Source organism: Antechinus flavipes, chromosome 4, assembly GCF_016432865.1.
Source record: "Antechinus flavipes isolate AdamAnt ecotype Samford, QLD, Australia chromosome 4, AdamAnt_v2, whole genome shotgun sequence".
NCBI lineage: Eukaryota > Metazoa > Chordata > Mammalia > Dasyuromorphia > Dasyuridae > Antechinus > Antechinus flavipes.
Genome location: NC_067401.1, coordinates 174,961,441 through 174,984,949, shown reverse-complemented (window position 1 = coordinate 174,984,949; position 23,509 = coordinate 174,961,441).

Here is a 23,509-nt window from a genome sequence, read left to right as displayed (position 1 = left end):
TCAGTGTCAACAAAAACCAGAAGCAACTTGAAACCAATCTCCCCTGGGTATGTGCCCCTTCTCTGAACAGGCTTCAAGAGAGGGGAAGGTTTAAACTAGCCAGAAGGAGAAGTGTGCATCTCCTTTCTTCTGTAAGGGCTTGCAGTGGGCTATAAAAGGTGTAAGAATAAGGGAGGTTAAAGGTGTCTTGATCAGGAGTGAATGAGCAGTGGCTTTAGCTGCAAATCTATTCTCTTTGGCTTGAAGTGAATGTCCCTTCTGGCATCCTTTACAAAATATAACTGAAACCTTTCTGGGTTTATGGACAGCTTATAATAGCTTAAAATAGCTCCTGCATATTTAATAGGAGAATTATTTGTTATCAAAAGCCTCCTTTTCATATAACCCTGTGAGCATGCAAAATATGAAAAACATATTTGGAGTCTGTATAGATGTTCACTCTCATTCCCTTCCCCAGTTCTAAAGCACTGGTCAGAGTAATATGTTCAGCTTTCTGGGCAAAAGTCCCAGGGGGCAGTGACTTAGCCTCCAGGGTGCTATTGAGGATCACCACAGAATAACCTGCCTTTCTTTCCCCATTAGCAAGAAAGCTGGACCCATCTATAAACCATTCACCATCTGGGTTGTCAAGAGGAACGTCCCTTAAGTTAGGTCAGCTGGAGTAGACAGAATTTAAAGCTTCCTCATAATTATGAATAATGTTCCTGACTGAGTGATGTCAGGAAGCAAAGTAGCAGGATTTAGGATATGGCACATCCAGACAGTCTGGTCAAGGGTATCTAGCAGGAAAGCCTGATATATAGTAAGCACCTACCAGCAAGTCACTGATGCTCTTTGGCTTCTAAAATGTTCTGGTGTCCTAGGGAAACATTTGAGGTTTCTTCTCTAAGGTACAAGAGCCATTCTAGGGAAACTGAGTCCAGTTCCTTTGAGAAAATGTAATCAGTCTGGGATCTCTCAGGGCATGACCCTGCCTTTCGTGACTGTAGATCAAGGTAAGATATAATGACCAAAGAAGAACTAGAGATCATTATTGATCACAAAGTAGAAAATTTTGATTATATCAAATTGAAAAGTTTTTGTACAAACAAAACTAATGCAGACAAGATTGGAAGAGATGCAATAAACTGAGAAAACATTTTCACAGTCAAAGGTTCTGATAAAGGCTTCATTTCCAAAATATATAGAGAATTGACTCTAATTTATAAGATATCAAGCCATCCTCCAATGGACAAAGGATATGAACAATTCTCAAACAAAGAAATTGAAACTATTTCTAGCCATATGAAAAGATACTCCAAGTCATTATTAATCAGAGAAATGCAAATTAAGATAATTCTGAGATACCACTACACACCTGTCAGATTGGCTAGAATGATAGGGAAAGATAATGCTGAATGTTGGTGGGGAATGTGGGAAAACTGGGACTCCGATACATTATTGGTGGAATTGTGAATACATCCAACCATTCTGGAGGGCGATTTGGAATTATGCTCAAAAAGTTATCAAATTGTACATACCCTTGGTCCAGCAGTATTATTACTGGGCTTTTATCGCAAAGAGATTTTAAAGAAGGGAAAGGGACCTGTATATGCAAGAATGTTTGTGGCAGCCCTCTTTGTAGTGGCCAGAAACTGGAAACTGAGTGTGTTAGATTCTTTACAAATTGTTAAGTCATTAGAGTTGATAGAGACAATAATTACCTAATTTAGTATGATGGATCTGATCCTATAAGGAGATGTTATGGGCCAGAAGAAACAAGATACTAAGTGGAACTGAGAAACAATGCTTGTGTTCACACCTTTACTCATTGGAGTTCACAAGTTTGGGAGATTTCAGGGTTTAGTATGAGATATTCGAATTCACACCTCCCTTGAAGCTCTTAGGGCCAGAGAGCACTCTGGGAGGAAACCCTAAATCCCACTCTCTCGTATCCCACAATCCCTCTCTCGGAGAAGGAGCATAAATAGAGCTTCAGTGAGCCAGTCAAGAGAGTTCAGCTGAAAAGATTCAGAGTGGAGGAGCGTCAGTTCAGAAGAAGCCACTAGTTGGAGTTGAGCTAGAGCCAGGAGTTACTTCGGAACATTGACTGGGATCGGAGAGGAGCACTCTGGGAGGAAGCCACAAGCCCTCTCTCGGAGGCAAGAGATTCATTCCATTTTCCACCTTTGTGCTGGCTGGAGGCTAAAGGACAAACCTTTGGATTTGGAGACATTCGGAGGGAGCTTTTGGAACAAAGCAGAGAGATAGGCCTCTAAGCTAACCTGGCTATTTTGGAGGAAGCAATAAAAGATCTGAACTTTTATCAGCTGGCTGTATTTAGGTGATTATTACTTTTAACTGAAACTAAGGCTGCCTCCAAAAACCTCCCTAAGAAACCTGCTCCCAGAGAGAACCATCATATTATATATTAAAGAAGAAAAACACCACATGAGTGGATACTCATCAATTGGAGCTTGGCTGAATAAATTGTCGCATATGAATATTATGGAATATTATTGCTCTAAGAAATGACCAGCAGGATGATTTCAGAAAGGCCTGGAATGACTTACATGAACTGATGCTGAGTGAAATGAGCAGGATCAGGAGATCATTATATACTTCAACAACAATATTATATGATGATCAATTCTGATGGACATGGCCCTCTTCAACAATGAGATGAACCAAATCAGTTCCAATAGAGCAATAATGAATTGAACCAGCTTCACCCAGCAAAAGAACTGTGGAAGATGACTATGAACCACTACATGGAATTATTATATAGCTTTTAATTTACAAGACATATGCATGGGTAATTTTTCAGCATTGATATTGCAAAATCTTTTGTTCCAACTTTTCCCCTCCTTCCCCTCACTCCCTCCCCCAGATGGCAGGTTGACCAATACATGTTAAATATGTTAAAGTATAAGTCAAATACAAAATTTGAACTGTGGGAGATGACTATGAACCACTACATAGAATTCCCAATCCCTCTATTTTTGTCCGCCTGCATTTTTTATTTCCTTCACAGGCTAATTATACACTATTTCAAAGTCCAATTCTTTTTGTACAGTAAAATAACTGTATGGACATGTACACATAGTTTGTATTTGACTTATACTTTAACATATTTAACATGTATTGGTCAACCTGCCATCTGGGAGAGGGAGTGGGGGGAAGGAGGAGAACAGTTGGAACAAAAGATTTTGCAATATCAATGCTGAAAAATTACCCATGCATATGTCTTGTAAATTAAAAGCTATATAATAAGAATAAGAATAAGAAATTTAAAAAAATAAGAAAGGTAAATTAAAAAACAAAAAAGATAAGATATAATGTCTGGACTAGCTCCCTGGAGGGCCTCAGGATTAGTCAGATTCAGGATTAATCAAAGTTCTTGGTCTTTAGGGGGAGAAGTGAAGGAGGCAGAAAAGCTGCCACTTGCCAAAGATGTATCCTGGATTCTGGAGTCCGGAGTCTTCAGCCTCTCTCCTCCTCGCCCTTCTGCCACTCTGACTTCTCTCCCCCAGCTCTCCAATCATCGCCTATGATTATATCTCTACCAAAACATTCAGCAAGCAAATATGGTGAGGAGAGCTATCACATCACCATCTCATCTAAATATGTATATAGAGCCATTATCTCACATCAAACAGGTAATTAGCCTTAAGTGTTCTGTTGTCTGATTTAAGCATACCTTTTCGGAGTTTCAGCCCTCTACAATAAGACTGCAATTAAGTGGCTCCAAATCTCTTAACTCTTTAACTAGAAGTTTGTGCTTAAGAAATTTCTCAATCCTGACTAAGACTGGAGTGGCCCAAAGAGAGGAATCTATTTTCTCCCAGATTTTGGAGGGAATATGGGAGAGCTTTAAGAGCAGGATAGGAGGGAAAAATAAGAAACAAGTGCTTAAATAACAGGTCACCAAACTGGCAAGGCAGAGGAAAAGTCTCCAAATAATTCTTAAGTTCCCCTGCAATTTCCACTCTGTAGGGGGAGAAGCAAGTGAGACCAGAGTGTCAGAGTGAGAAGGAAGAAGAAGTCCCTCCCCCAAGTAAAAAGAAATTCAATGGTCTTACCAGCCACATCTGGGTGTTGAGCTGTTGTGGTGGAATTCGAGGAAACTTGACCAAATCCCAAACTCCTGCTGGAGGTGTGGGGTGGGGTAGCTTGTCCCCTGTCTGCAGTCTCTCCTCCAGTGCCCTCAGGGCAAAGAGTATGGAGTTTCCTCTGATAGTTTCTATGACACCTAAAGCACAAACCTCTATGGTTCCTGGAAATGTCAGCAGCCAAAAGTAGGAGCTATTCTCCATATCTCTCTTTAACTCTGTGGTCTTTTTCCTCTGCTGCAGTTTGATCCCTATTATTAGACTCCAACTGTTTCTAACAGCTGAGTGGGAAAAATTTGAGGGCCCAAAACTGGCTTCGTCCATATTGTTTATTATTAGCATCTCCCAGGAGAGATCAAATTGGAGGGCATTGGACTCCTCAAAAACCTGGGTGGGGTCCTCAGAGTAATAGCCAGGTTTTTCCTTAGTCTGGGAGAGATTTGACATTGAAAGAGGTGCTTCTGCTTTGAGTGTCTCTCCTTGAGAATCTGCTGCTTATCTTAGTGGACAGAGGTTAAAATCAGTATCCTGAGGAGAAGAAAAAGGGGTCCCACTCCTTGTATCAGAGGGATTCAGGAGTAGGAGATGGGAAGTCTCAGGATCTGGTTCAAACGAAGGGGATAGAGTTAAAGAAATAGTCGGATATAAGGTCCTGTTCTGGAAGGGATTCAGAAACCTCCTAATAAGGACTGCATAGGGGTGCAGAGGAAGGATCCTGTGTCCCTAGAGGAGCAGGAAGACAAGAATTTGATTTCCCTCTAGCAAATTTAAGCAGCATCCTGCAATGCTGTTTTAATTTAAGCTTTTTAGTTTTGAGATCTTTAAAGCCAAATTTGTCTCTATTTTTTAAGAGACTGCCTAAGGAAGAATCCTTAGTGATAGGTGTAGATTGTCCCATTTTTCCACAAGTCTTAGATTTCCCCAATAATATAGTGCCTCATCCTTCTCTTAGGCATCCCCAGAGAGAGAGAGAGAGAGAGATGACAAAATGTTCCCTAATTAAGGGGACTTTTGTCAGAAAATGCAGGAATTCTAGTCTGAGCATCCGCAGACAGAATTCTGCTGAGTGTGGAGCTCCTAACGACCCAAATTTTCCTGGTAATTTTTGTATGTCCTAGCTATAGAATAGACAACCAACAAGAAAGGGCTTACCTTGGCCAGACTCTCAGGGATCCCCGTACTGGGTCACCAAATGATGAAGTGTGAGAATTGAGATTCCTAACATCAGTGGCTGGTTGTACAGGTTTTGCAAAAGAATTTGCAAACTCAGTAACTATAAGATCGAGGTTTGTGGGAAAAGAATGGGTTTATTTACGCTAAAAAAAAACAACTTCCTAGGAAGACATCTTTCTTAGTGGGCAAAGAATCCTATTAAGATAATTTTTTGCAAAGATGGATTGATACTGAGAAGAAAACATCTTCATCAGTGGGCTCAATTCAGAAGGGTAGGTCTTCCTGATTAGGAATTAGCAAAGATTGGGGTTCAGAGTTGTCTTTTATTAGCCTTCTGAGGGTTGGGCTTTTTTGATCTTTGGATGAATCTGAGACTGATTCTCAATTCAATTCAATTAACTGGGAGTTTGAGCTAGTCTGTAGAGGATGTTGACTATGCCCCAGGCTGAGATTTCCAATTGAATGAGATTACTTAAATTTTCTTATGCAGTAAGATAATTGTATAAACATGTTTACATATATTGTATTTAACACATATTTTAACACGCACAACATATATTGGATTGCTTGCTATCTAGGGGAGGGGAGGAAGGAATAGAAAATTTGGAACACAAGGCTGTAACGGAGCCCTTGGATGTAAATTTTTTTCCCAGTTTACTGCTCACCTTCTAATCTTAGCTGCATTGGGCTTGTTTGTACAAAACCTTTTAAATTTAATATAATCAAAATTATTCATTTTGCATTTCATAATGTAATCTAGTTCTTCTTTGGCCATAAATGCCTTCCTACTCCACAGACCTGAGTGTTAGACTATCCTTTGTCCTCTTAATTTGCTTATAATGTCATCCTTTATGTCTTAATCATGAATCTGTTTTGATTTTATTTTGGTATTGGGGTGTGAGGTGTGGGTCAATGCCTAGTTTCTGCCACACTATTTTCTAATTTTCCCGGAAATTTTTGTCATACAGTGAGTTCTTATCCCAGAAACTATAATCTTTGAGTTTATCAAACACTAGATTACTATAGTCATTAACTTTTATGTCTTGTGAACTAATCTCTTCTATTGATCAAATGCATCATTTCTTAGCCAGTACCAAATGGTTTTGATGACCACTGCTTTATAATATAGTTTTAGATCTGGTACAATTAGGCCATCTTCATTTGCATTTTTTCATTAATTCCCTTGAAATTCTTGACCTTTTGTTCTTCCAGATGAACTTTGTTATTATTTTTTTTTCTACCATTAATTTCTTGGCAGTTTGATTGATATGGCACTGAATAAATAGATTGATTTAGGTAGAATTATTATTTTTATTATTTAGCTCAACCTAGCCATGAGTATTTGATAGTTTTCCAGTTGTTTAGATCTAATTTTATTTGTGTGGGAAGTGTTTTTTAATTGTATTCATATCCCAAATATTTTATAATATCTACAGTTATTTAAAATGGAATTTCTCTTTGTATCTCTTGAGGCTGGACTTTGGGGGTTTTTGGTTTATTTGTTTTTTAAAAGCTTTTTATCTTCAAAACATATGGATGGATAATTTTTCAACGCTGACTTTTGCATAGGTCTCATCTTCTGGAGCTGCTTACGGCTGACAAGGGGCATGTAGCTGGTCCTACCCAATGGGGTCCAGACTTGAAGAGGGGAGATGAGCCAGAAAGTAGGCAAAAGCAACAGTGTTCGGTGCTGAATGTCAGAATCAGGTCGCAGGTGATTTCAGTTGACCAAGTGGTTGGAATTTCATGACTCAGAGTCTGGAAGAAGCAACTCTCACAAATATATTAAAATGCAAGGACTAAATATGAGTAAAAGAGAAAGAATAAACAAAGGTAGAGTTTAAATAGAGGTTACTAGGGACAGTAACCAGGAAACCCACCCAGAAGAAGGCTGCGGTGGAAATGAGGCTACCATAAATGCCTCTCATCCAAACAGCTTTCCTAGAATAGATACCAAAGAATGTTTTTCCCAAATTCATGTTTTTGTTTCCCCAAAGGAGTAGGTGCAATGGATAGAATATGTGCCCTTCAGTGAGTCTGATCTTTCCCACAAAAACCCTAGAGCCTTACAAGGAAAGGTTTTTACCCAGATGTAGAGGACCAGAACTCTGGAAAAGTATACTTGAAGTACAGGTATTAGCAAAACTGAAAGCAGTTTGAAGTCCCTTCAAGGGACATATGTGCAGGCCCTTTTCAGGATTTGCTTACCTGGAAGAGCTATATGTAATATATATAAAAATGCAATTTTTTTTTTTTTTACTTTTTGAATGTAACTGGGGGAAAATATTAAATAAAAACAAATTAAAAACAAAATTTTGGTTAGAAAAAAAAGAATAGTGCTTCTAGTACTCAGACTGTATTATTATAAAACAGCAATCAACGAAACCATTTTGTATTGGTTAAAAAATAGAGTGATTGATCAAAGTAATAAACAAGAGAGATTCTGAAATTTAAGACTCAAGACCCCAGTGTCTGATAAAGTAGAAAATTCTTATTTGATACAAATCTTTTGGGAAAATTGGAAAGCAATCTGGCAAATATTCAACTTAGACTAATATTTTATGACATACTCTATAATACATTTAAATGGATACGTAACCTAAAAAGTAAAGATTATAATATAAAAAATTAGATGACAAATATTGTATGCCTCTCAACAGCTATAGGTAAGAGATGTATTCTTAACTAAAAGAATGATAGAGGTAATTACAAAAGATAAAATAGATAAACTTTGATTACTTGAAACTGAAAATCTTTTGCACAGACAACATTAATTACCTAGGATAAGAAGGTAAGTGGTTGCATATGGGGGGAAATTTTTTAAAATCTTATATTATAGAAACTCATACTTAGTAATACATGTTATTCAAAATACTCAAGCTGGGATTCACTTATATCTCACTGATATTATTATTCCTCTCTAGCATGCAATCATAATGCTGACCATCCTTTGCATCTCTTGTCTGTGCTTTCTCATTAGTTAGCCACAGGAGTTCCACCTAGATGACTAGTGGCTTCTTGACTTTCTTGAGATATCTCTTGGATGCTGTAGGAGCACTTGGTTTACCCACCTTTTATTCTTCATCCTTGGCACATAAAATTCGTCATTGGTTGTATATGGTAGCCTGTTTTTTGTGCCCAACTTTTGCTTTCCAAGTTATTGGATAAGCTTTCAATTTTTCAGAAACTGCAATGCTGTATATGTTACAACCAGAGAGCAATGCTGGTATTAAAAAAAAGATGGATCTTGGTTTCTAAGAGGTTTTAAATTCTTAGAAGAAACTGGAAATGCCCTAAAGACAATCAATTTTGCCCTCTTCTTCAAGTTGAATTTTAGATTCAGTTCATTTTTGCTGCCTATCCCAGATATGCATACTGATTAACAAAATTTAACAGCTTTTTTTTAGGTTCCTGATGTCATTTTTTTTTTTTTTACAGTCAAGAATTTCTTCTTGTGCTCTATCTTGATCTTTGGTGTCAGATAGGTATAGAGTCCAGTGTAATTTAGGAATAACAAGTTTAGACATTCCAAGAATTTGCCATACCATAGTCCTTTGTGAGCATTTCCTGAACTGCTAGCTGTACCTAATCCATTCTTGTAAAGTCTATTTTCCTTGTGGGTTAAAGATTCATGTGAAGTTGGGTTGAGCAAGACATTGATCTTGGAAGTGCAAGTGGAAGATATTGGGGAGAGAGTAAATGTTTGTAGTCTTTTTGGCCCTTCAGCAAAACAAATTTCTCTAAAATCTCTGGTATAATGCAACAACCTTTTTAATCTTGAACAATGCCCCTGTATAGCAAAGAGGAAAGTAGGAAGTGAGGACTTAAAAAGCAGTATTGGAAAGGAAAAAAGAAAGCAAAAGGAGGAAATGGAAAAACAAAAACAGATACCAAATATCCAACTTGGGTAGGGAGACGACAGAAAATTACTTGATAGTGAAATAGCCCAGGCAATAAAATTCAGGACAGCCAAGGTGTTTGTAATTTAGAAATAATTTATTGTTTATTTACTGGCTGGGACAGACTCTCAGTAGAATATTGTCCCAAACCCAAATAGAGACAAGCTTATAATCAATTCTTGTCCTGCCTTGTTGTTACAACAGTGACTCGACTTCTCGGAGAAGGGGGATGCTGGGGAGCTTACAGGATGTCTCACATTGTTAGGCAAGCATTCTGTCTGAACATAACACTTCCCTTAATTTAGTTTAAGCAACATTTTTCTATAAGCCTGAGGCCCCTTGGCCCAGGGATGAGGGGGCTAGTCTTTTGTCCATTTCACTCTCCCCTTTTTATGTTCATAGTTGCAACTCATCTGAGGCCAATGGGGAATAAGTCATCTTGAAGGTGAAAAATTTCAGGATCTGTAAGAGGTGAGGCACTTAGTTATGCAGGGAGCTATGAAGAGGAGGAGAAGGAACAAGAGGACTGGACCTGCAATTAGAGTGATCAATACCAAGACATTGAAGCCTTATAATTGTCCTCCCGGTCATCCAACTGCTTACGTAAGGAGATGAGCGATTCCCTAATGACCCCCAATCAACTTGACAACCTCCACTAGGGAGTCCACTGATTTGTCTAAATGGGTGATGAGACTCTCTAGAGTCTGCATCAACCTGTGAGCTAAGAAGGCAAATGAACGGTCGGAGAAATTTGAGGCAAGATAGAGATCAGAGAGCTCCCAACATTCTATTAATTGGAGAGTTTGATTGACTGGACAGGACTCTATTCTCAAAGTATCCAGTGGTGAATGTGAGTTAGACTAAGGCAGGGGAGGGGTCAGAACATTGGGAGTGAGAACAACAATCTGGTTCTGACAGTATGGTGGGGGGAGATACTGAACATTCTGATAGGAGCCAGGAAGTCTTAACTCCACCTTATCTTGAATCTCACATTAACAATTTATAACCTTAGAGCAAGTGGCCCTCATTCTTAATGAACCAGAGGGGAGTTTTGCAACTGAGAGGATTGAGGCAGAACAATTTAGAGGAAACTGAGGCAGAACCAATTAGGGAAACTGAGTCAGGACAATTAAAGAGGACTGTGGCACAACATTCCACACTCTCTCTCTTCTGAATGTTATGTGAAGCAAATAAACCAAAATAAAACTAGAAAAGAAAAAATACAAGGACAAGTCTCTCCCTGATAACCCCAGAGTTAACAACGGTACAAAGGCTCCCTGTTGCAAGCATGTCTGGTCTTCTGCTGTTGGGGCACCATCTCAGCCCAAGAATCCAGTTTGAGTTCACTGTGAGTTAGGTGGTCTGCAGTCATTTGTGCACAGTCTCTGCTTACAGAACAGCTGGGCTCAAGGGCTGAAGGCCCATTCAGAGGGGCAACCTTCTCCATGGGAGAAGAGTGAGGCTTGGAGTAGCTTCACCTGTCCCCACCCAGCAGAACAGACAGGGCTGCAGAAAGGATCATATTGCAGAGCAGATTATTCACATTTAGACCATCAAAGCAGGCAAACCCCAAACTTTTAGATGCCTGATATAAAACTACAAAGTCCTTTGCGATTGCTGAAATACTAATTAATGAACTGGGGGTTGCAGGACTGGAAAAACAGATCAGAGAGACTGCCAGTCCCAAGACAGGTGTCTGATTTCTGGTTGTTTCTAAAAAAAAGTAATTCCAAGAACTGAGTCTGCCAGGGCAATTCTGACAGAATAAGGGATTCCTATTCTTTCAGGTGTTTTTAGAAAAATATACCAGTTTCCCCAATGTTCTATCTGTTCCTCCTTTTTTTTTTTCCCTCATGGAAAGGAATTATAAAATAAACATTTTATACCATATAAATACCAAGAGTGAATCAAAATCCCTATACATAACAGACTAGTACAGTAGCATTTCCTAAAAATCCCTCAAATATAACAGCAACAGTTACATAGTTTTAACAACTCCCATCCCAAATCTCAAACACACAGTAACAGATGACCCAGTCAAGGTTTAGCAGTCAGTCATCAACTATTCCCACAGTCCTCCATATCACTCCATCAAATGTGAAGGGACAAAGCTTCTGAGTCAAAACTGCATCCTGGCGAAGATGGTCTGTAGCTCTCAGTCCATGCAGGGAGTGGGTATGCCATGCTGACAATTAAAGCTGATTAAGGTCCCAGAAGCAAGTCAATACCCGTGATTTGACACAAATCTAACAAATAAAGATTGGTCCAAAAGACTGCTGCAAAATGTGAAGAGCCAGCAGCTTCCTAATGTGAAGAGATGACTGCTTTACAGGACAGGCACTAGCTGTAGTCTCAAGTCTTAACAGCAGTTAGGTCTCACAGACCACTGTTAATTGTCCTCTTATCATTTAGAAATCTTAAAAAAAAAAAAAAACCCAATAACAGACAGAAGACTAGGCTAAATACTTATTTGCCTAAGCATTTAGGATACAATGATCACATATAATCAGACTGAAAACAGCAAGGTATGACATAATTGAATTGCATTAACAAGTCTATTGACCATTGCTATGACCATAGAGATAAGTTACAGGAGGAAAAATTGCAAGAACTTAACTATAGCATAACATAAGCAGTCAAAACTCAACCTTCAGCACATACAGGATAAAATAGCTTTAATTCAGTTTTATTCCAATAAATTGTCCCACTAACTGTCAGAAAGTGGAGCTTTAAAACTCCCATGAAACATTAATTAATTAACTATAAGCTCAAGAAATTTTACCTCCAATAACAGGTTCCATTAATCAAATTTCTGGTAAATCCTAAACAAATATTTACCATAACCTTATAGTGATAACAGTAAGAAATTTGTCTCAATAAGTTCATAACTTAAACAATTATCCAAGTATATGTTTCATAAGTGAACATTATATATACAAATCAATTTGCTTTTAAAACACCCAATACATAGAAAAATATCCCAATTTGCATATTGTGCATAACAGAAACATTTTCAGAAGGACAAAAAAAACCTATTATTTTCAGAGGCCCTTTAAATACCCGGGATGACCTAATACAATCAATTTAAAACTTATATAGAATGTCCAAATATCACATAAGAGAATCTGAAAGATTCTTTAAACTTTTAGAAATAATCGTACCAAAGTATGGATCACATTTATGATCATATTCCTCAAACAAGAAAACCATTATGTATCAAGAAACAAATATTTAGTCAATTAACCTAAAAGTAAGCCTGTCCCTTTAAATCAGTTTGCTGCACTGGCAGTAACTTGATTTAAAAAAAAAAAATGGCTGGAACACACTTAGGGAGGTGAGGGGAGGAGAGGATTCCATGTGGCCATCCTTCCCCCACTCCTGTACTCCTGGACAAATATTTCCTCAGGTTCCTCACTCAATTTCTTACACGGGAATCCTTCTCAAAAGGTAGCCCATCAGTTTCTTCCCAAGTCTACCAGATTCCCAACTTTCTCCTTCTTTCACACTTAAACAATCTGCAACAACTTTTCTAACTAGATGCTCCACTGCTAAAGTAGCAGGAAGCAGTGGGGGAAGAGAAAGGAGGGGAGTTGAATCTTTATCTTTGAAAACAAAGGACCCTCTTCCCGTTTCTCTCTCCCCCACCTCTTCTTCCTGCTGCCAAAAACTTTTCTCTTCCTAAAATCACGCAAACCTTTAATTGTTCCTATAAACCAATCTTTAGTAAATCACCTGCATTCTTCTTTTTAGTTCTCTTCAAAACTTTTAAAAATCACAATCTAGTGAATAGCTAGATGACACCATAAAACATAACTTACAATGGTAACATTTAAACTGAATCAAATCAAACTTTTTTTTTTCTGTTGGAGTGTTTGTCTGACCACAATTATCATCTCTCTTATCTGTCCAGGCAGAGCTTGAATTGTATTGCTTCCTCTTCCTCTTTAACTAAATCAGGCTGCTTTTTTTTTTTTTTTTTTTTTTTTTTTTTAGTAATAAAGGTATCAATATTTAAACAAATTCCAAGATCTTATCTTCAGAATAAACAGATCTAGCATGCAAAGGCAGTAGCAAAATTATTTCTCACAATTTTCAGAATCATCCCAAAGTTCCTAATGAATTATTTTTTCTACCTGAGTTTCAATCAGATAAGGTTTTATTGCCTTCTACTCTAGCAAGCTCTGAAAATTGCTTTAAGGGAAAAACTTTCCTGTCAGTTTAAAATGGCCAAATTCCATTTACTTACAAATTAGTACAACAGGTTAAAAAGTTTAAAATCACACACAAATTTTCAAATAACCAATTCCCAAATTTCTTAATCGTTGTTCTTAAAACTTAACAGAGCTCTTAAATTAACAGAGAACAAATCACACAGAACATATACAACTAGAAGAGTGCCCCCAAAAGGTGCTCAGAATCAGATCAGACCAGATGTGTTCAGATTTAGATACTCAGGACCATCACATGGCATCCCATGGAGGTTGGCAAGGGGGCTTTAGTGCTGCGTCCAGCTTATCCCACTTGCTACAGCTACAGGAGTACTCACCAGACTAGACAGGTGGCTGCAGGATAGTTAGGCAGCTGCAGGGTCCCCTCAAAATCTTATTAACCAGAACTGGCTTTTAGGATGCTCTGTGCCAATTTTAAACCGAATTAAAAAATTTGGGCCTCATTCGCCTGGTCTGCAGAAAGAGATTTCTGGAAACTGGGGCTGAGGAATATCTCTTGGTGTCCACCCCCTAGGATCCATAACCTTTTTCACTCTCCAGGGAGAGGGACTGGCCATCAGAGTGAGCCAAAGGCTTATCTCAGTGAGAACCTCCAAATGAAATAGCCCAGGCAATAAAATTCAGAACAGCCAAGGTGTTTATAATTTAGAAATAATTTATTGTTTATTTACCAGCTGGGACAGACTCGCAGTAGAGTACTGTCCCAAACCCAAATAGAGACAGGATTATAAGCAATTCTTGTTCTGCCTTGTTGTTACAATAGTGACTCAACTTCTCCCTCAAAAAGGGGGATGCTGGAGAGCTTATAGGATGTCTGTGACATTGTTAGGCAAGCATTCTGTCTGAATGTAGCACTTCCCTTAATTTAGTTTAAGCAACATTTTCCTATAAGCCTGAGGCCCCTTGATCCAGGGCCTCAAGACCCTAAGAGGGCCAGTCTTTTGTCCATTTCAAATAGATTCTTTTTTTCCTTGCTGAATAAGGACAGACCAGTGGTTCCTGCAAAAAAGATTATTTTTTGGGGGCAGCTAGGTGGCACTGTGGATAGAGTACCATCCCTGAAGTCAAGAGGATCTGAGTTCAAATCTGGTCTCACTTAATACTTCCTAGCTGTATAACCCTGGACAAGTCACTTAACCCCAAGTGCCTGGGGTGGGGAGGGAGATTAATATTTGCTTTAACTATATGGTTTTCTATTCTTGAGGCTCTCTATTTGGTTTTCGATCTGGAATAGACCTGCAAATTTGCAGTGGTCCATGAATACATGCCCTGAACCCTCCTTCAGTATACCTGCCAGAAATACAAGATTGACTGCTATGAAGAATGCTGAAGATTCTTAGAATTTTGCTTTCTTCAGTGATGGGAAAGAGTAGAGTAGTTGGAATTCGAATTGTACGTCCAAAAAAGCAGAGTAGACTCAAAGAGGAATACATTTAAAAAGTGAATGAAAAATAATTAAAACTAATGTTCCAAAAGGGTTCTCTCGAGGCATTCATTCCTCCCTTTCCACCTCATTTTGAAGGGTGAATGCAGAATGTCTATAAGACTGTAGAATCTAGAACAAAAAAAAATCCTATGTCATTTAAGCCATTACAGATAAGGGAATTAAGTCCAGAGAGGTGCTGTCACACAATTTACTAAAAGTAAAATTTAAAGTCCTCTTAATTCCAATTTAAGCCTACATTCTACTACCATATTTCCCCGATAATAAGACACTGTCTTATTATAATTTTTTTGGACAGAAAAACACCAGAGGGCTTATTTTTAGGGGAGGGCTTATTTTAATGAACATTGACAACAATTTTAATAAACAGGTAAATGTGAACAAAAAAAAGTACTTTTATTCAATAATGATCATGTATGTCATCGTCATAAGTATCCATACCCTGAATTCCGTCCAGGATGTCTTGCGCCTCTATTTCCTTCAGAAGAAGTGGACCCAATCTGTCATGCCCAGCAATATAGCTCTCTTTAAATGAACATGTCTTGTCCAAGTAACCTGCTCGTAGTGCCTTGGCGACACAGCTGTCAGTAATTTTATCCCATGACTTCTTCACCCAAGTCACAATTTTTTGCAGACACGGCTTCACAAAGTTTCCATGCTGATTTCTTTCCATTCTATTTTCAATGTAGTCATTGACTTCCATGCGCAAATGGTCCTTGAATGGTTGTTTATTGCAATATTAAGGGTGTGGAGATAGACAGTTATTCCTACAGGAATCATTACTTGATCTATTCTTCTCTATGCAAGGAAGTTCTTCATTTCTTTAGCGCAGTGAGTGCTGGCTGAGTTCTTCTTTTATCCTTCATCATGCCCCCTGAGTTCTTCTTTTATCCTCCATCATGCCCCCTCACTCCCGCTTACATACTGGGTTTTTATGTTGTCCTGCCTCAGTTCTCCTCCATGGCACTGCTTTCAATGGCACCAGCAAGCAAATCACTGGGGAAGAACAGGATGACGTGCTCACTGCTGCAGCTCTGATTGGATGCAGCTCGGAGCGTGGTGTGCGTTTCACCTGGGGTGGGGGTGGGGGTGCATACAGAGGGTACCGTAATGTAGCGTGTAGTGCAGGGGATCACCTTCACTACAGTAGCAATCTCAATAGGGCTTATTTTGGGGGGAGAGCTTATTTTAGAGGAACCTTACACAGTAAGGAGAGGGCTTATTTTCGGAATAGATCTTATTATCGGGGAAACACGGTATACTATCTTTTCCACCAAAAAAAGATCCAGAACCTAAACCATTTCTACTAGCATATTGAGTCATGGTGCCAGATGTGATAGTTGGAAAAACTTGAACTATGATCATTGCTTTGGGCAGGATACAGATGCTGATAATATCCTGGGTGGGGGTGGGGGGTGGGGTGGGGGATGGAGAATCTTTAGCTAGCATCTGTCCCATTTCAGCCAAAAAAGGTTACTAGTTTGGTCTTTAAGAAAATAAGTTCCCTGTTTGTCTATTATACTCACCTAAGTTCCTGGTCACTGGAGACTTCTTCAGTGAAAGTAGCGTCCCTGGTTCCCATGCTTGGGCGCCAAATGTGATGACCGCATATTTAAAATCAGCAGGGGTCAGGAATTCAGGTTAAGGGAAAAATCTTGAATCTTTATTGAAGTGAAAAGGTGAAGAAGGATTGTGATAGCAATTTGGGCAGACAGGGAACCAGCCAGCAGAGGGGGATTGGAGGTGAAGGACGGTCGTGATAGCAATGCGAGCAGCTGTGTCAAGATGCCAGCCAGCAGTCTCTCTTTCCACTTCCCTTTCCACCCTCCTGCCTCCACCCACCAAAAATGTCATTTCCTATACAACACATCAGGATTTGCACAAAGAGTGGGCGGAGGCCATTCTTTCTCCAAGCATTAATAGAGTATGGTCCAGTTACTATTTAGCCTCACATGCTTGGGACCTCAGTGCATCAACTCAAGCCTCAGCCTATTACATCTCCTGCTTTCTTTTGTTTTAGAACACGGGTAGTCCTGCCATCCCTGACTCCACAGGGAGGTCAGAGCCCCCAAGGGAAGGTGATCAGAACCCCCCTGACTTCTCAGGAAGGGAGGTGAAAGCACTAAAAAGGAGATAATCACACCCTCCCTGACATCTCAGGAAGAGAGATGAAAAGCACCAAAGGGAAGTGGGGGTTGCTAGTGAGTCTCTGGACTGAAGGGTCTTATTAGAAACAGGTATGCACAAACTCATCAGCATGGGAGGTATTACACAAGTACACAGCAATAACGCAGAGGCTATTAGTGAGGACTCTCCCCACAGTCAGTGCAGCTTGATGTGGTGTAACAAACATGAATTGTACACACAAGTAGCGGTATAACAAACAATATAAATCAACATGGTATTGTAAAAGATTGCCAGAAGTCCTAGAAGGAGAGTATGTAAACAGCAGTCACATATACACCTTCTTCAGCAGCCAAGAGATAGTCCAAAACCAATCTATTGTCCATGGCTTCACATATCAGGAAATCCAGTGACCCCCCCATGTTTTTGAAGTCTTTTTATATGTTAGGGAATCCAATGATTCCAGCAGATTTTGAAGTCCTATAACAGTCTTATCATTTCTCAGAAAATCCAATGATTCCTGAGGGCTTCCAAGTCTTATGTCTCGAAGAATCCAATGATTCCTGAGGGTTTTCAAGTCCTACAACAATCTTAACATGTCTCAGAGAATCCAATGATTCCTGAGGGTTTTGAAGTCCAACAATTTTTGATGTCCGTGAGTCAAACTCCATCACTGCAAAATTCAGTGCTCTTTCAATGGTGAGCACAATCAGCAACAGAACCACCCGATATTTCTTTAGTCTTCTCCTTTGTTTCAAGGGTCTGCTCCATCTCTCTGCGATGGACAAGGTGAATACGGCTCGTTGGCACCCATCTGATTCCTTCTCCATCTATAGAGATACAAGCAAACCCTCTCCCCCAAGCAGTTAGCCTATCTGGTCCCTTCCATTCACCACTTTCTGGGTCTCCCCACATCACCTGGCGATTATCTAAAGATAGGGGAGGTGCTCTCACTGGACACTGCCCTCCCGGTGGGTTATAAAACCTGTCTGCCAGAGCCAGTGCATCTTTGTCAAAAATCAAGAAGTTAATAATATAAAGGGCTAAATTTAGAAGTTCTCTAGGGTTACCTGTGGCTCCCCCTTTCTTTTGTTTTTGGAGCAGCGTCTTAATGCTCTGTTTCTCCTCTCTACTATTTCCTGTCCTTGAGGATTAAAGGGTATGCCAGTGGTGTGTAAAATCTTATACTGTACACAAAAGTGTGCAAAATGTTTGGAGGTATATGCAGGACAATTATCTGTTTTTATTGCTTGTGGCACACCCATAATGGCAAATGCTTGCATGAGGAATTCAGTGACCACTAGGGCTGTCTCTTTTGCTGCTGGTATTGCAAAAGTGAATCCTGAAAAGGTGTCTACCACAACATGGATAAAAGACAGACAATCAAAAGATTTATAATGGGTCACATCCATTTGCCAGATTTCTTTGGATCTCAAACTACGAGGATTCTTCCCTGGAGGGAGCATAGGAGGGTGGAAAAGAAGGAAAGCTGTACAGCTTTTTACTATGCTCCTAGCTTCCTCTTTTGTTATCCCAAATTGTAAATGCAAAGCTTGAGCAGCATGATGGTATTTAGAATGGGATTCCTGGGCCTCCTGAAATATAGGTGTACTGGCTAACATAGTGAAAAGGCTATCTGCCTTTGAATTTCCATCAAAAATAGGACCTGGAAGTCCACTATGTGAGTGGACATGCAAGATATAAATCTTTCCTGGATGCTTTCTCACTTGCTCCTGAAGTTCCTTAAAGAGCTGATATATATTAGAAGCTGCAAATTTTATTTGGGCTGTGGCAATTCTTTGTACCACACCTACTGAATAGGCTGAATCAGATATTATATTTACGTCTTCTGGGTAATAAGTGAGAGCTAGCATGATTGCATATAATTCGTTGTGCTGAGTGGACTGAAAAAGAGTTCTGACTACTCTCTTCATAGTTAAGTCATGAGAGTATACAGCACAAATATTGTGTTTGGATGCATCTGTAAAGATAGTTGGTCCTTTAAGAGGAACTTTAGAAACTTTTTCTTGAAGAATCCATCGCCAATTATGTAAAAGTCTGGTTATCTTTAATGGAGAACTGTGTGTAAAATTTGGAGCCATGGCTAATAAAATTTGCCACTCTGGGATAGTCTCACAGCACATATTAATTTGTGTATTGGTGTAAAAGGTGTATATCTTGTCAGGTCTTGTCCCAGATAATTGTACTGCTCGCTTAATGGCCTTTAATAAAATTCCAATCCACACCTTCAGCAAAGTTGCAGGATACAAAATAAATCCACATAAGTCATCAGCATTCTTATATATCACTAACAAAACCCAACACTTAGAGTTACAAAAAGAAATTCCATTTAAAGTAACTACTGATTGTATAAAATATTTAGGAATCTATCTGCCAAGGGAAAATCAGAAACTTTATGAGCAAAACTACAAAACACTTTCCACACAAATTAAGTCTGATCTAACCAACTGGAAAAATATTAAATGCTCTTGGATTGGGTGAGCAAATATAATAAAGATGACAATACTACCTAAATTAATCTATTTATTTAGTGCTATACCAATCAGACTCCCAAAAAACTACTTTGATGAACTAGAAAAAATAACAACAAAGTTCATATGGAAAAACAAAAGGTCAAGAATTTCAAGGGAATTAATGAAAAAAAAAAATCAAATGAAGGTGGCCTAGCTGTACCATATCTAAACTTATATTATAAAGCAGCAGTTACTAAAACCATCTGGTATTGGCTAAGAAACAGACTAGCTGATCAATGGAATAGGTTAGGTTCAAAGGACAAAACAGCCAATAACTTTAATAATATAGTGTTTAACAAACCCAAAGACCCCAGTTTTTGGGATAAGAATGCATTATTTGACAAAAATTGCTGGGAAAATTGGAAATTAGTGTGGCAGAAACTAGGCATTGACCCACACTTAACACTGTACACCAAGATAAGGTCAAAATGGATTCATGACCTAGGCATAAAGAATGAGATTATAAATAAATTGGAAGAGCATAGGATAGTTTACCTCTCAGACCTGTGGAAGAAGGAGGAATTTATGACCAAAGAAGAACTAGAGATCACTATTGACCACAAAATAGAAAATTTTGATTATATCAAATTGAAAAGTTTTTGTACAAACAAAACAAATGCAGACAAGTTAGAAGGGAAACAATAAACTGGGAAAACATTTTTGCAATCAAAGGTTCTGATAAAGGCCTCATTTCCAAGATATGTAGAGAATTGACTCTAATTTATAAGAAATCAAACCATTCTCCAATTGATAAATGGTCAAAGGATATGATCAGACAATTCTCAGATGAAGAAATTGAAACTATTTATAGACATATGAAAATATGCTCCAAATCATTATTAATCAGAGAAATGCAAATTAAGACAACTCTGAGGTACCACTACATACCTGTCAGATTGGCTAGAGTGACAGGGAAAGATAATGTGGAATGTTGGAGGAGATGTGGGAAAACAGGGACACTGATACATTGTTGGTGGAATTGTGAACACATGCAGCCATTCTGAAGAGCAATTTGGAACTATGCTCAAAAAGTTATCAAACTGTGCCTACCCTTTGATCCAGTAGTGTTTGTACTGAGCTTATATCCCAAAGAGATAATAAAGAAGGGAAAGGGACCTGTATGTGCCAAAATGTTTGTGATAATCCTGTTTGTACTGGCTAGAAGCTGCAAAATGAATGGATGCCCATCAATTGGAGAATGGTTGAGTAAATTGTGGTATATGAACATTATGGAATATTATTGTTCTGTAAGGAATGACCAACAGGATGAATATAGGGAGGACTGGCGAGACTTACATGAATTGATGCTAAGTGAAATGAGCAGAACCAGGAGATCATTATATACCTCAACAATGATACTGTTTGAGAATGTATTCTGATGGAAGTGGATTTCTTTGACAAAGAGATCTAACTCAGTTCCAAGTGATCAAGGATGGACAGAAGCAGCGACACCCAAAGAAAGAACACTGGGAAATGAATATAAACTGCTTGCATTTTTGTTTTTCTTCCAGATTATTTATACCTTCTGAATCCAATTCTCCCTGTGCAACAAGAAAAGTGTTCAGTTCTGCACACATATATTGTATCTAGGATATACTGAGACATATTTAACATATATAGGACTGCTTGCCATATGGGGGTGGGGGTAGAGGAAGGAAGGAGAAAAATTGGAACAGAAGTGAGTGCAAGGGATAATGCTGTGAAAAATTACCCTGGAATGGGTTCTATCAATAAAAAGTTATTAAAGAAAAAATATACTTGGGAATAAATAAATAAATAAAAGATAAATAAATAAATAAGTAAATAAACAAAGAAAGAAATAAATAGATAAAATAAAAAATAAATAAAATAAAATAAAATTCTAGCCACAAGCATGGGGTAAGGAGTAAGGCTTTGTTCTGGTTGTGCTGGGAGGTTTACTCACTTTATCACACTGTTTCCTTGATGAAGGACTGCTGTGGTGCCTCTTGTGTGGCAAAAATTGATATTTCCAAGGATTTTACTCTTTCAACCACATTGGATAAAGCCAGTTCAACTTTTCTCAAAGCCTCTTGAACTTCTTTTGTAAGCTGGCGTGGTGAGTTTAAAGCACTGTCTTCCCTTAAAATGTCATATAATGGTTGTAACTAATAGGTAGTCAAGCCTAACACTGGTCGCATCCATTGGATATCTCCTATCAATTTCTGAAAATCATTTAAGGTGTTTAGCTTCTCTGTTCTTAAGGACAGTTTCTGTACTGTAAGCACCTTAGGGTATACTTTGTATCCTAAATATTGAAAAGGAGCATGTCTTTGAATTTTTTCTTTAGCTATGTACAATTTGTAGTATCTTAGTGTTTCTATGGTCTTTTGTAGACATGCTTCTAGCATTTGTTCCTCAGGTGCACATCCCAATATATCATCCATATAATGTAATAGCATAAATAATATAATAGCATAACTTTTGGAAATGCTTTTCTTACTGGAGCAAGAGTATCAGCAACATACATTTGACACATAGTGGGGATGTTTTTCATTCTCTATGGCAAAACTGTCCATTCATATCTTTTATAAGGTTCAGCTAAGTTAACGCTGGGCACTGAAAAGGCAAATCTTTTCATATCTTCCTTATCCAGAGGGATAGAATAGAAACAATCCTTTATATCTATGACCCAAAGAGGCCATTCTCTAGTCAATTGAGTAGGAGATGGAAGTCCAGGCTGAAGAGTTCCCATAGTTTCCATCTGTTCATTCACTTTTCTTAAATCAGTGAGCATCCTCCATTTTCTAGATTTCTTTTTTACAACAAACACTGGGGAATTCCAAGGACTTAAGAGAAGGTTGTAAATGCCCTTATTCAAGCTGCTCCTATATTATATCTAATAAGGCCTGAATTTTATCACTACTTAAGGGCCACTGTTCTATCCACACTGGTATATAAGTTTTCCATTGGATAGGAACAGGTGAAAGTGTTGGCAGGCCTTCAACAGCAGCCCTGCTTAAAAAACCGAAGTACTCATTTTTAACCCTAATTGCTGTAAAACATCTTTTCCCCACAGATTGATGGGTATTTTTTCAACTATAAAAGGAGTAAAAACTCCTGTTTTGCCTTCAAAAGTCCATCTCATAAGGACAGCACTAACTTCAGCTGCTATCCTCCCACTCCAGACGTGTAGGTGTCTGCTTTAATCTTTGGCCAGTGATTGGGTCAATTGGCACCTCTAATGACTGTACGATCTGCACCTGTGTCTACCAATCCTTCCAATGGTGGGCCATTTATATAGATCGTGAGCATAGGTCTGTCAGCTATTACAGCTGCTGTCCAGTACATTCCTGGATTTTGTGGTCTGGAGTCAGAATCTGGGTGACTATCACCAGATTGCTTATCAGGATTCTGTATGAGTAAACCTGATATTACTACTTCTCCTGGGTGATAAGTCACAGATTGTCTACCTGTATTAGTGACTGGGATATTATCTACACATTCTCCAGTTTCCCACATCAGTGTGTGGATGGACACTGTTTTGTATGTATAAAAAGGAGGTAAAATGATCAAGCCTAATGTGCCTGGAGGCAAGGGATCCATAGGCTGGAGAGAAACAGATTTCACCTCTCCAGGGGGTATCTCAGTTGTCCCAGCTGCATACAGCTCTATTCTCCCCAATTGTAATTCCTTTCTCCCATCAGGTTGCTTCCTGGCTGGTTGATTGTGTAATCCCCTTCTCCTATCATATGGCTTTCTGGCTGATTGGTCATGTCTGGGTACTGGACTTCTAGGCACTCTCTGGATGCACCATTGACTGCCATCATGCCCCAAGTGTTTTTTGCCTTGGGCCCTGGGGCTGGGCCCCTCATCCTGTTTCCCTGAGTCTGTCTACATTCTGAGGCCCAATGGAAGCCTCTGTTGCATTTTGGACATGGGGTATTGGGTCTTGTTCTCCCACCCTGTTTTTCCAATTTGTCTCTATACCAACATTGAGCTTTCAGATGCCCTACTTTTCCACACTGAAAGCATCTATGAGTCCCTCTGGAAGTCC